Here is a 12715-nt window from a genome sequence, read left to right on the forward strand (position 1 = left end):
GCCTGCACAGTCACCCAGTGCTTATCCCTTGTCTGCCTGCACAGTCACCAGTGCTTATCCCTTGTCTGCCTGCACAGTCACCCAGCGCTTATCCCTTGTCTGCCTGCACAGTCACCCAGTGTTCACCCCTTCTCTGCCTGCACAGCCTCCCAGTGCTTATCCCTTGTCTGCTTGCACAGTCACCAGTGCTTATCCCTTGTCTGCCTGCACAGCCACCCAGTGCTTATCCCTTGTCTGCCTGCACAGCCACCAGTGCTTATCCCTTGTCTGCCTGCACAGCCACCAGTGCTTATCCCTTGTCTGCCTGCACAGTCACCAGTGCTTATCCCTTGTCTGCCTGCACAGTCACCCAGTGCTCACCCCTTCTCTGCCTGCACAGCCTCACAGTGCTTATCCCTTGTCTGCCTGCACAGCCACCAGTGCTTATCCCTTGTCTGCTTGCACAGTCACCAGTGCTTATCCCTTGTCTGCCTGTACAGCCACCAGTTCTTATCACTTGTCTGCTTGCACAGTCACCAGTGCTTATCCCTTGTCTGCCTGCACAGCCACCCAGTGCTTATCCCTTGTCTGCCTGCACAGCCACCAGTGCTTATCCCTTGTCTGCCTGCACAGCCACCAGTGCTTATCCATTGTCTGCTTGCACAGTCACCAGTGCTTATCCCTTGTCTGCCTGCACAGCCACCCAGTGCTTATCCCTTGTCTGCCTGCACAGCCACCCAGTGCTTATCCCTTGTCTGCCTGCACAGTCACCCAGTGCTTATCCCTTGTCTGCCTGCACAGCCACCAGTGCTTATCCCTTGTCTGCCTGCACAGCCACCAGTGCTTATCCCTTGTCTGCCTGCTCAGCCACCCAGTGCTTATCCCTTGTCTGCCTGCACAGTCACCAGTGCTTATCCCTTGTCTGCCTGCACAGTCATCCAGTGCTCACCCCTTCTCTGCCTGCACAGCCACCCAGTGCTTATCCCTTGTCTGCCTGCACAGCCTCCCAGTGCTTATCCCTTGTCTGCCCGCACAGCCACCAGTACTTATCCCTTGTCTGCCTGCACAGCCACCAGTGCTTATCCCTTGTCTGCCTGCACAGCCACTCAGCGCTTATCCCTTGTCTGCCTGCACAGCCACCCAGTGCTTATCCCTTGTCTGCCTGCACAGCCACCCAGTGCTCACCCCTTCTCTGCCTGCACAGACACCCAGTGCTTATCCCTTGTCTGCCTGCACAGCCTCCCAGTGCTTATCCCTTGTCTGCCTGCACAGCCACCAGTGCTTATCCCTTGTCTGCTTGCACAGTCACCAGTGCTTATCCCTTGTCTGCCTGCACAGCCACCCAGTGCTTATCCCATGTCTGCCTGCTCAGCCACCAGTGCTTATTCCTTGTTTGCCTGCATAGTCACCCAGTGCTCACCCCTTCTCTTCCTGCACCGCCACCCAGTGCTTATCCCTTTTCTGCCTGCACAGTCACCAGTGCTTATCCCTTGTCTGCCTGCACAGCCACCCAGTGCTTATCCCATGTCTGCCTGCTCAGCCACCAGTGCTTATTCCTTGTTTGCCTGCATAGTCACCCAGTGCTCACCCCTTCTCTGCCTGCACCGCCACCCAGTGCTTATCCCTTGTCTGTCTGCACAGCCACCCAGTGCTTATCCCTTGTCTGCCTGCACAGCCTCCCAGTGCTTATCCCTTGTCTGCCTGCACAGTCACCAGTGCTTATCCCTTGTCTGCCTGCACAGCCACCCAGTGCTTATCCCTTGTCTGCCTGCACAGTCACCCAGTGCTTATCCCTTGTCTGCCTGCACAGTCACCCAGTGCTCACCCCTTCTCTGCCTGCACAGCCTCCCAGTGCTTATCCCTTGTCTGCTTTCACAGTCACCAGTGCTTATCCCTTGTCTGCTTGCACAGCCACCCAGTGCTTATCCTTGTCTGCCTGCACAGCCACCAGTGCTTATCCCTTGTCTGCCTGCACAGCCACCAGTGCTTATCCCTTGACTGCCTGCACAGTCACCAGTGCTTATCCCTTGTCTGCCTGCACAGTCACCCAGTGCTCACCCCTTCTCTGCCTGCACAGCCTCACAGTGCTTATACCTTGTCTGCCTGCACAGCCACCAGTGCTTATCCCTTGTCTGCCTGCACAGTCACCAGTGCTTATCCCTTGTCTGCCTGCACAGCCACCAGTGCTTATCCCTTGTCTGCTTGCACAGTCACCAGTGCTTATCCCTTGTCTGCCTGCACAGCCACCCAGTGCTTATCCCTTGTCTGCCTGCACAGCCACCAGTGCTTATCCCTTGTCTGCCTGCACAGCCACCAGTGCTTATCCCCAGGGCCGGGCCGAGGCATAGGCTGGAGAGGCTCCAGCCTCAGGGCGCAGTGTAGGAGGGGGCGCAGAATTCATTCAGCTGTCATTCCTAATTGTGTATGAAGCAGAAAGAAATAAGAAAAGGGTATACATGGCAGTGACTGCAAGCCAGATAACTAGATATTAAGGTGTTGGGGAGGTTGTGGGCCCTGTGGCGCCTCTTAGTCTAATAGCAATCACTGTGTGACGGCTGGGGTGGCAGAGATGGAGGGGCGCACTTTGGTGTCTCAGCCTTGGGTGCTGGAGGACCTTGTCCCGGCTCTGCTTATCCCTTGTCTGCTTGCACAGTCACCAGTGCTTATCCCTTGTCTGCCTGCACAGCCACCAGTGCTTATCCCCTGTCTGCCTGCACAGTCACCAGTGCTTATCCCTTGTCTGCCTGCACAGTCACCCAGTGCTCACCACTTCTCTGCCTGCACAGCCTCCCAGTGCTTATCCCTTGTCTGCTTGCACAGTCACCAGTGCTTATCCCTTGTCTGCCTGCACAGCCAGCAGTGCTTATCCCTTGTCTGCCTGCTCAGCCACCCAGTGCTTATCCCTTGTCTGCCTGCACAGTCACCCAGTGCTTATCCCTTGTCTGCCTGCACAGTCACCAGTGCTTATCCCTTGTCTGCCTGCACAGTCACCCAGCGCTTATCCCTTGTCTGCCTGCACAGTCACCCAGTGTTCACCCCTTCTCTGCCTGCACAGCCTCCCAGTGCTTATCCCTTGTCTGCTTGCACAGTCACCAGTGCTTATCCCTTGTCTGCCTGCACAGCCACCCAGTGCTTATCCCTTGTCTGCCTGCACAGCCACCAGTGCTTATCCCTTGTCTGCCTGCACAGCCACCAGTGCTTATCCCTTGTCTGCCTGCACAGTCACCAGTGCTTATCCCTTGTCTGCCTGCACAGTCACCCAGTGCTCACCCCTTCTCTGCCTGCACAGCCTCACAGTGCTTATCCCTTGTCTGCCTGCACAGCCACCAGTGCTTATCCCTTGTCTGCTTGCACAGTCACCAGTGCTTATCCCTTGTCTGCCTGCACAGCCACCAGTTCTTATCACTTGTCTGCTTGCACAGTCACCAGTGCTTATCCCTTGTCTGCCTGCACAGCCACCCAGTGCTTATCCCTTGTCTGCCTGCACAGCCACCAGTGCTTATCCCTTGTCTGCCTGCACAGCCACCAGTGCTTATCCATTGTCTGCTTGCACAGTCACCAGTGCTTATCCCTTGTCTGCCTGCACAGCCACCCAGTGCTTATCCCTTGTCTGCCTGCACAGCCACCCAGTGCTTATCCCTTGTCTGCCTGCACAGTCACCCAGTGCTTATCCCTTGTCTGCCTGCACAGCCACCAGTGCTTATCCCTTGTCTGCCTGCACAGCCACCAGTGCTTATCCCTTGTCTGCCTGCTCAGCCACCCAGTGCTTATCCCTTGTCTGCCTGCACAGTCACCAGTGCTTATCCCTTGTCTGCCTGCACAGTCATCCAGTGCTCACCCCTTCTCTGCCTGCACAGCCACCCAGTGCTTATCCCTTGTCTGCCTGCACAGCCTCCCAGTGCTTATCCCTTGTCTGCCCGCACAGCCACCAGTACTTATCCCTTGTCTGCCTGCACAGCCACCAGTGCTTATCCCTTGTCTGCCTGCACAGCCACTCAGCGCTTATCCCTTGTCTGCCTGCACAGCCACCCAGTGCTTATCCCTTGTCTGCCTGCACAGCCACCCAGTGCTCACCCCTTCTCTGCCTGCACAGACACCCAGTGCTTATCCCTTGTCTGCCTGCACAGCCTCCCAGTGCTTATCCCTTGTCTGCCTGCACATCCACCAGTGCTTATCCCTTGTCTGCCTGCACAGCCACCAGTGCTTATCCCTTGTCTGCCTGCACAGCCACTCAGCGCTTATCCCTTGTCTGCCTGCACAGCCACCCAGTGCTTATCCCTTGTCTGCCTGCACAGCCACCAGTGCTTATCCCTTGTCTGCCTGCACAGCCACCAGTGCTTATCCATTGTCTGCCTGCACAGCCACTCAGCGCTCATCCCTTGTCTGCCTGCACAGTCACCCAGCGCTTATCCCTTGTTTGCCTGCATAGTCACCCAGTGCTCACCCCTTCTCTGCCTGCATGGCAACCCAGTGCTTATCCCTTGTCTGCCTGCACAGCCACTCAGCGCTTATCCCTTGTCTGCCTGCACAGCCACCAGTGCTTATCCCTTGTCTGCCTGCACAGCCACCAGTACTTATCCCTTGTCTGCCTGCACAGCCACTCAGCGCTTATCCCTTGTCTGCCTGCACAGCCTCCCAGCTCTTATCCCTTGTTTGCCTGCATAGTCACCCAGTGCTCACCCCTTCTCTGCCTGCACAGCCACCCACAATGCCAGGGCCCAGAGGTACTAAGGGGACAATCCACAAGATGCCCCTTCACCATGGATGCACCAGGTTTAGTATATATTTTTTCCCTGGTTTTTGTCCTCTAAATCTAGTTGCGTCTTATGATCTGGAGCGTCTTATAGTCTGAAAAATATGGTATGTCCCGGAACTTTAAGGACCCATGTATATATATATCTGTATATGCGTTATTTCCCCGCATTCGAGCCACATGGGAAATGCTGCCTATTCAGACACCAGCATGCCATCTTTGCTTGCCGGTGTGATTCGGCAAATCTGCATGTTTGTAGCACTCATATGAATCCCTATGTCCACACATGCCACAGCTATATTGATTTGGCAGCACAATGCCACATCTAATTCAGAAAGGGACACCACACTCAGTGGAAATAGGGCTTAATTGATACTTACCTAGGTAGAGGGATGCCTCTTGATAATTAAGAGGCTCCCTGTATGCTTCTCCGCCCCTGTATGCTGCGCCCGCCCCCTCTGAACATATCCAAAAAAACTTGTGGGCTATGCCCTCATGGCCGGGCCCCCTGAGTGTGGCTACATGGCTCCTGCACCAGTAAGGCAACGCTGCACAAGTACGGACACTTGTGCACAGCAATTTGAAGCTAGGACAACTATCAAAGTTAACTAAAATTCTAAATGCCACGTATATTTTCAGTAATTACTAGCAAATAGCAATACAAAGGCTTTTTTTCATGTTTTATGTGAAGAAAATATGACATTTACAGAGAACAGTTCTCACTGTGAGCATGGCTATGGAGGACTGTGCCCAGCACATCCAGCATACAGAAACAATCTTCACTGGCTCTAACACTGTGACTCAAATCTGTTCAGAATGATAGAAAGCAGAAATATAGCTTCAAATAAAGTGTGTAAATAACTTATCGGCTGCAGCTCTGTGTGTTCCTCTCTCTCTCTCTCTCTCTCTCTCTCTCACTCTCTCTCACTCTCTCTCTCCCCTCCCTCTCTCTCTCTCTAGTATAGTTACCCCAGTATAGCTAGTATAGTGCCCCAGTATATCCGTCCCCCCGCGGCCCCGCTGCTGTTACCTTAGCCGGCAGCCGCTTCTTCTCTTATATTCCTCTCAGCAGAGAGAGCGCATCTTCCTGTAGCGGCGATGTATATCGCCGTTACTATGGGAACCGCTCTCCTGCTTCCTCCTCATCACAGCAGGCGGGAGACGTGCTGCTGTGAATCAGTTACATGCCAACAGGAGAGAGGAATATAAGAGAAGAAGCGGCGGCCGTGGGGGGGGGGGGGGGGGTAGTCGGCAAGAGGACAGTCCCACGGACCAGCAGTGGGCTGCGGACCACAGGTTGGGGACCCCTGCTAGTAGGCTTAAAGGATACCAGAGCTGAAATCAATATGACAACTAGGGCAACAGGCATGTACGCTGAGCTGTCCTGATGCTCGTGATGTCATGCACAGAATATTCCAGGCCGCTGTCGGGCGATGTAGGACGCGCGCAGCCGGGCCAGCGCAGGCTAACCTGGAAGAGGATGCTGGAGCCTGGAGGGCATTTAGAGGCAGTGGAGAAGGGGGAACGGGGGGAGCAGAGCACATGAAGACAGCTCACCAAAGACAGCTCACCATACATGCCTGCCCATTGATTTCAGCTATGGTATCCTTTAATGGTTCCCTGCACGCTAGTGGCAGCGTAGTATGCATAAGTAAGCAACGGGCACTGCTTATAATAGTGACTGTTACTTCACTAGCGCGGCCGCTGCTATGTTAATTATCGTGGTAGCGATACATCACTATCATGCGGCTATTATAAGCATCGGCCATTGCGTACTTACGCTATGCTGGCACCAGCACGCGTAGTGTGCAGGGAACTACCATTAAGGCGCACTGATATAATAGTGCGAGTAACAGCAGGTTGCTTGTGCTATTTCCTTTAGTGAATCAACCCCGTTAACCCTATGACTGCTTCCATGAAAGCAGGAAGTAGACACACTGCAGATTTATTGCAGGATTTGTATCGGCTGTAGCAAAGAAATGTTTTCTATAAATGCTATTATGCTGTTGCTTATCTTTAGAGCAGAGAGGAAGTTCTGCGTTCAGGTCTGCTTTAAGCAGCTCCATTCTAATGTATAGGGGAGGCCGCACTAGCGCATGAAAGAGAGCGCTGCCGCAAACTAAAAGAGCATGACGGCCAGCAGCGGTGGGGTTGAGGAGGACGTGGGAGGCCTCTGGACTCTCCAGCAGCTTCCCTCTTTTTTAGGTGAGTATCCAAGTTTTTATTCTTTCACATCTCAGGTTTTTGCAATCTTCTTGCTCCCTTACAGAAGTAACCAACGCACCAACACGGAAAACATGCTGCGTGCAGTGCATTCACGTCCGGCCAAAACTGACTCTCTCCAGAGGAAAAAGAGCAAATCACAAGTGATCTGAAGATTGGTTCAGAACATGGCCAGTGAGGTGGAGGTCTGCAAGCTTTAAAAACTAACCTGTTACGTCATAGGTTATTGCAAACGCCTTCTGTTTTAGCAGGGCCGGCCCTAGACTTTTTGCCGCCTGAGGCAAATTTAGAAAAAAATTGACACGCGATGCAGGAAGTGACGTCAGTGGAGCGCGCGCTGGAACGCGGATAGGGTGAGTCCTCCCCGCCCGTGCCTCTTACTATTGGGCATCGGCTACTTCCTATTTACAGCTGGAGGGGAGCGCAGATCGGGGGACCCAGGTCCGACCCCCCTCCCCACCGCTAGGCCCAATACCCCCGTCCTGCCCGCTACCCCTCCGGCTCGGACGGGTGCCGCCCCTAGAAGTTTGCCGCCTGAGGCAAAAGTTTCACCCCGCCTCATAAGCGGGCCGGCGCTGTGTTTTAGGATGGCAACAATATTTAGAATGGCGTTTTAGTAGGAGGAGGGCTTTACGGCTTTGAGCTGTCTGAGTAATCTGAAGTTCTGGTCCAACCCCTATGCCATAGAGCCAATCCATGCCATAGTGATGCATCATGGGAAACCACACTTGCTCACTTAAAGCTGAATTATAGCAAATACCTTTTTGTTTTAAGAAGGCAAAATTATATTTTACTGTTACATCATGGACAGCGCTACTGATGGCTGCAGTTTTCCTATTCTCCACAAGATGGCGAGCTCACCCACTCCTGGTGGAACGCACATGGAATGAATCACATGGGAGAGGGGTGGAACGCACAAGCAGGAAGTTGGATGTGGAGGAAGTAGGGAGGAGAGATTGCTGAGGCTGGCTACAGAGGAGGTAATCATCATTTCTTATCTGTTTTATACCTGTTGGGCTTGGCACAGGTTGTGGGATAGTGGTGGGGGGGTGAGAGAGAGAGATTCGTGCATGCAGGTGTATGGGCTAGTATAAGAATAGTAATAGTAGGAATAAGCATAGATGTTGTGTACAGTAATAATTGTATATGGGAGGAGAGGTGGTGATTATTAATGAAAGCATTAATGATCAGTATTGAAGAGGTCTGGAGTTAATTAAAAGGAAACCTGAAGTGATGAAACTTACTTTGTTATAATTATTATTTATGTAGCGCTGACATCTTCCGCAGCGCTGTACAGAGTATATTGTCTTGTCACCTGTTTCTTGGTCGAATCTGCCCATAATCTCCTAATGTATGGCCACCTTATGAGTCCAAGTTAATGCTTAGTCAGTCACTGGATGGGAGCATCAAGATTAGGCAAGTCAAGTTCACTCAAATGCATAGCATGGGTATACGGTAATGGAGGTGCATGAACAGGTGGGAGACACAAGGAGGAGGACCCTGCCCGAAAGCTTACAATCAAAAGGGAGAGGTAGGGACATTAAAAGGTAGGGGACCAGAGTTCAGCTGTGGGTTTAGAGTAGAGACGGTCCGAACCTCCGATTTTTGGTTCGTGAACTTCCACGAAAGGTTCGGCAATAGACTTCAATGTGGAGGCGAACTTTGAAAATTAGAAACACTTATGCTGGCCACAAAAGTAATGAAAAAGATGTTTCAAGGGGTCTAACACCTGGAGGGGGGCATGGCGGAGTGGGATAGACGCCAAAAGTCCCGGGAAAAATCTGGATTTGACACAAAGCAGCGTTTTAAGGGCAGAAATCACATTGAATGCTAAATTGCAGGCCTAAAGATGTATACACATCTTGCATGGGTATACATCAATCAGGGAGTGTAATTAGAGTTCTGCTTCACACTGACACACCAAACTCACTGTGTAATGCACCGCAAACATCTGTTTGCGTAGTGACGGCCGTGCTGGACTGGTACGCACCATGGCCAGAGTGCAGGCCATGGCGATTTTCAAGCCCATTTGATCGGGCTGAGTTAGCTGAATGACAGAACAACAGTGACTGAGTGTCCAGCTGATCGAATTTAGTCTGTCCACAATGAAGCAACGACCTTATTATCTTCTTGTATGTAGGTAAGCATAGGTAGATTCCCCAGTATAGGTAGGTAGGCATAGGTAGGTGTCCCAGTATAGGTAGATAGGCATAGGTAGGTGCCCCAGTAGTTAGCTAGGCATAGGTAGGAGACCCAGTATAGGTAGGTAGGCATAGGTAGGTATCCTAGTATAGGTAGGTAGGTGCCCTAGTATAGGTAGGTAGGTGTCCCCGTATAGGTAAGTAGGTACCCCAGTATAGATAGTTAGGCAGGGCCTGGCTGGCACAGTAATAGCAATTACCAAGGTCCAGCTGCAACAGATAGGGCTGTATAATGCAGTGTCAGTGGGCAACACACACACACACAAAAAACACATCAGGAGAACATTAGCTCTCAAATGAGCTGTTGAGGGGTGCTATTTTAGCAATAACAATCAGCCAGGAGCAAGCTAACAAGCCTACAAGAGCCTAACTAAGCTTTCCCTATGAGAGTCTGCCAGCAGCTGTCCCTTCACTAAGTAATGCAGGCACAGGAGTGAGTGTAATGGCCGGTGGAGCCTGCCTTTTATGGGGGGGGGGGGGGGGGATTGGCTCCAGGAGAGAGTGTAGCCTAATTGGCTACAATGTGCCTGCTGACTGTGATGTAGAGGGTCAAAGTTGAACCTAATGGTGCACTATGGGGGCGAACCGAACTTTACCTGCACAGCACTATTGCGCAGGTGCAGAATGCTCATGGCTGTGCGAGCGGCACGCGCCCGGACTGCGCTGACTTTCTGAATTTCCGTGACTCGTAGCAGAAGATCCAGATGGCGGAGGACAGCGAGGGACTGATTAGCCTGAAGGGGGCTGGAGGAAGCCCCAGGTATGTATAAAAGTTTTCTTTTCATCTGTCTCAGGTACCCTTTAATTCGTGGTCACCAAACCAAATTTTAACAACATAGCAAATTATTTGTTTTCATGAGCAAAGGGAGTGCATAAATTTGCATAAACCAGCATCTACGCAGAATTATTTCCATCTTATTGACCATTTCTACTAGTGGCACGGCTACACATCAGGCTTTGTTCTTACAGCATAGATGTTATTTAATATATAAGAGATTCCTGTGTACACATCATATATACAGTCACAATCAGATATGTGTATCCGACTTCAAAAATACAGGGACTGCTTTACTGAAGCAGCACAAGTAACTATTTTTTGATTTGTTTCATTTTTGTGGACTAAGCACAGCTATTACTGTATATATAAATTATTTATGACTATTATCTGAGAAATAGAATGTTAAGGACTAGTCTGTGTACAGCAGATTTCTCTTCCCCCCCCCCCCCCCTCACTATCACCTGGCAAAAACATTGAGACAAAAGTGGCCTTGTTTATCATTAAAGGTTCTCATGCTGGTGCGTATCTTTTAGAGCAGAGAGGAAGTTATGAGTTCACGTCCGCTTTAAGTGACAATATACTCTGTACAGCACTGCAGAAGATGTTGGCACTGTATAAATACTAAATAATAATAATAATGTGAACGCACTCACCATTCTACAGCATCAGTCCGAACAGTCACCTGAGGAATGATTCTAGATCCCTGCTAGGCAGCAGTCTTTTATACAAGACTTAAAGAGAATCTGTAAGTCTTGTATAAAAGTAGTAGAGGGGATCCAGCACTGGGGGCCCCCAAGACTCTCCTTGTCAGCGCAGTAGCGATTCTCCGCTCATGCGGAAATAGCTGAGCCCGATCGGGTGTTCTCTACTGCACAAGCATGAGCCGTGTGTGCCTACGCAGTAGAGGGGACCCAATCGGGCCCAGCTATTTCCGCCCAAGCAGAGAGCTGCTACTGCGCATGTGTGCAGTGGCAATGGTAAATATTGCTGCTCTATGTCCAGGGGAGCCAGTGCTGGTTCCCTTCTACTAAGGGGGGGGGGGAGACTTTTTAGGTTCCAGAGGCTCCCCCCTCCTGAAGTAAGTGCCCCCCCCCCCCTGAAGTAAGTCCCATACCCTCCCCCCCACCACGGGGCTCTTTTATTGATTTTTTATTATTATTTTACAGGAGCTGTCAGACATACTATCTCAGAAAAAAACACATATATATGTAGATAAATACTTGCTCTACTTACATAACATATGTATTGCACTGTCCACGTTTTGATTTTAGTGATTTTTCTAAAGTAAAAAAAAAAAGAGAAAATCCTTCTTAGCATTTCCCATTTGAAGTGTGGCTATTTTGAAGCCAATTCTGATGTCCTTTCCTCCCTTAGTATCCTCTGCCTGATTTGCCCGCCCTTCACTATAGAAAGTGCATTGTCTCAGCATGAGAAATATTGGCCAGTCAGAGAGAAACAGAGTGGTGGGAGGGGAAAACAGGAGGGAAAGCGGCTTCAGCCAATCAGGCTGCACTAGTTAAAGAGAACCCGAGGTGGGTTTGAGAATATTATCTGCATGCAGAGGCTGGATCTGCCTATACAGCCCAGCCTCTGTTGCTATCCCAAACCCCCCTAAGGTCCCCCTGCACTCTGCAATCCCTCATAAATCACAGCCACGCTGCTGACAAACAGCTTGTCAGAGCTGGCAGTGTTTATCTCTATAGTGTCAGTCTGCTGCTCTCCCCGCCTCCTGCAGAACTCCAGTCCCCGCCTGCATCCCTTCCTTCCCTGCTGATTGGAGGGAAGGGACGGGGGCAGGGACCGGAGCTATGCAGGAGGCGGGGGAGCAGCTGAGACTGACACTACAGATGTAAACACAGCCTCACAGCACGGCTGTGATTTATGAGGGATTGCAGAGTGCAGGGGGACCTTAGTGGGGTTTGGGATAGCAACAGAGGCTGGGCTGTATAGGCAGATCCAGCCTCTGTATGCAGATAACATTCTTTAAACACACCTTGGGTTCTCTTTAAGTCTGAGGGGAAGTAGAGAAGCAAAAAAGGACAACCCAGCATGCCCTTCAACTTCCTTTTTGTGTAACAAATAAGAGTTAGGTAAACTGGGGAATGATAATTTCTCAACAAAAAAAAGCAATAGAAATTTTAACTTTTGGATTGCCTGGTTAGCATCCTTATTACTTGTTTACCAGATAAAAATAAAGAATTGATTTTTGATTTTATGCCCGACAGTTACACTTTAAAGGTCTGAGCACCTTTTGTGTTGCTGAGCAGATTTCAAACACGTGTATCAGTGTGCAATATGCAAGGACATCAGTCAGCGCATAGATGGCACTCTCTGAAGAGCACACTCATGCATGGTGGAGCAGCAACGTGGGGCTGCCCTATTCAGTTTAGTTGAATGAGGTCTGTGCTGCAAAAGGAAACGCAGGTGCTATGCATTTTTGTAACACACATTGCCAGCTCTGTAAAGGGCTTGAATCACTAAGACAAATAGCATGCCTTATGAAAGTTAGCATGCCTTATCAAAGTTAGCACGCCTTATCAGAGTAGCATGGCGAGCGCTACAAACCCGCAGGGGCTCAGGGCAGGATGAGTGGAGCTCTCGTCATTGCCAATTAGCAGGCATACGTTTGCTATGCTACTCTGATAAGGCGTGTTATCTCTGATAAGGCATGCTATTTGTCTTAGTGAATCAAGCCCAAAGTGTGCCCAGGCCCTTATTAATGGGTAATGCCCTTGTTCTCCAGCCCTTGCAGACAAGATCAGGGAATCCATGTACTGTAAT

The 12715-nt window shown here is 50.8% G+C and overlaps 1 protein-coding gene across 1 annotated transcript in view; it reads left to right on the forward strand.

Moving 5' to 3' along the window:
* Positions 1–7677: 7677 nt before the first annotated feature.
* Positions 7678–12715, forward strand: part of LOC137535256 (zinc finger protein 605-like) — a 30730-nt gene continuing 25692 nt past the window's right edge. The window contains exon 1 of the mRNA XM_068257073.1: positions 7678–7935. The gene's annotated coding sequence lies outside the window, so the exon portion shown is untranslated. The remainder of the gene's footprint in view (positions 7936–12715) is intronic.

Source organism: Hyperolius riggenbachi, chromosome 10 (assembly GCF_040937935.1).
Source record: "Hyperolius riggenbachi isolate aHypRig1 chromosome 10, aHypRig1.pri, whole genome shotgun sequence".
Classification (NCBI taxonomy): Eukaryota; Metazoa; Chordata; class Amphibia; order Anura; family Hyperoliidae; genus Hyperolius; species Hyperolius riggenbachi.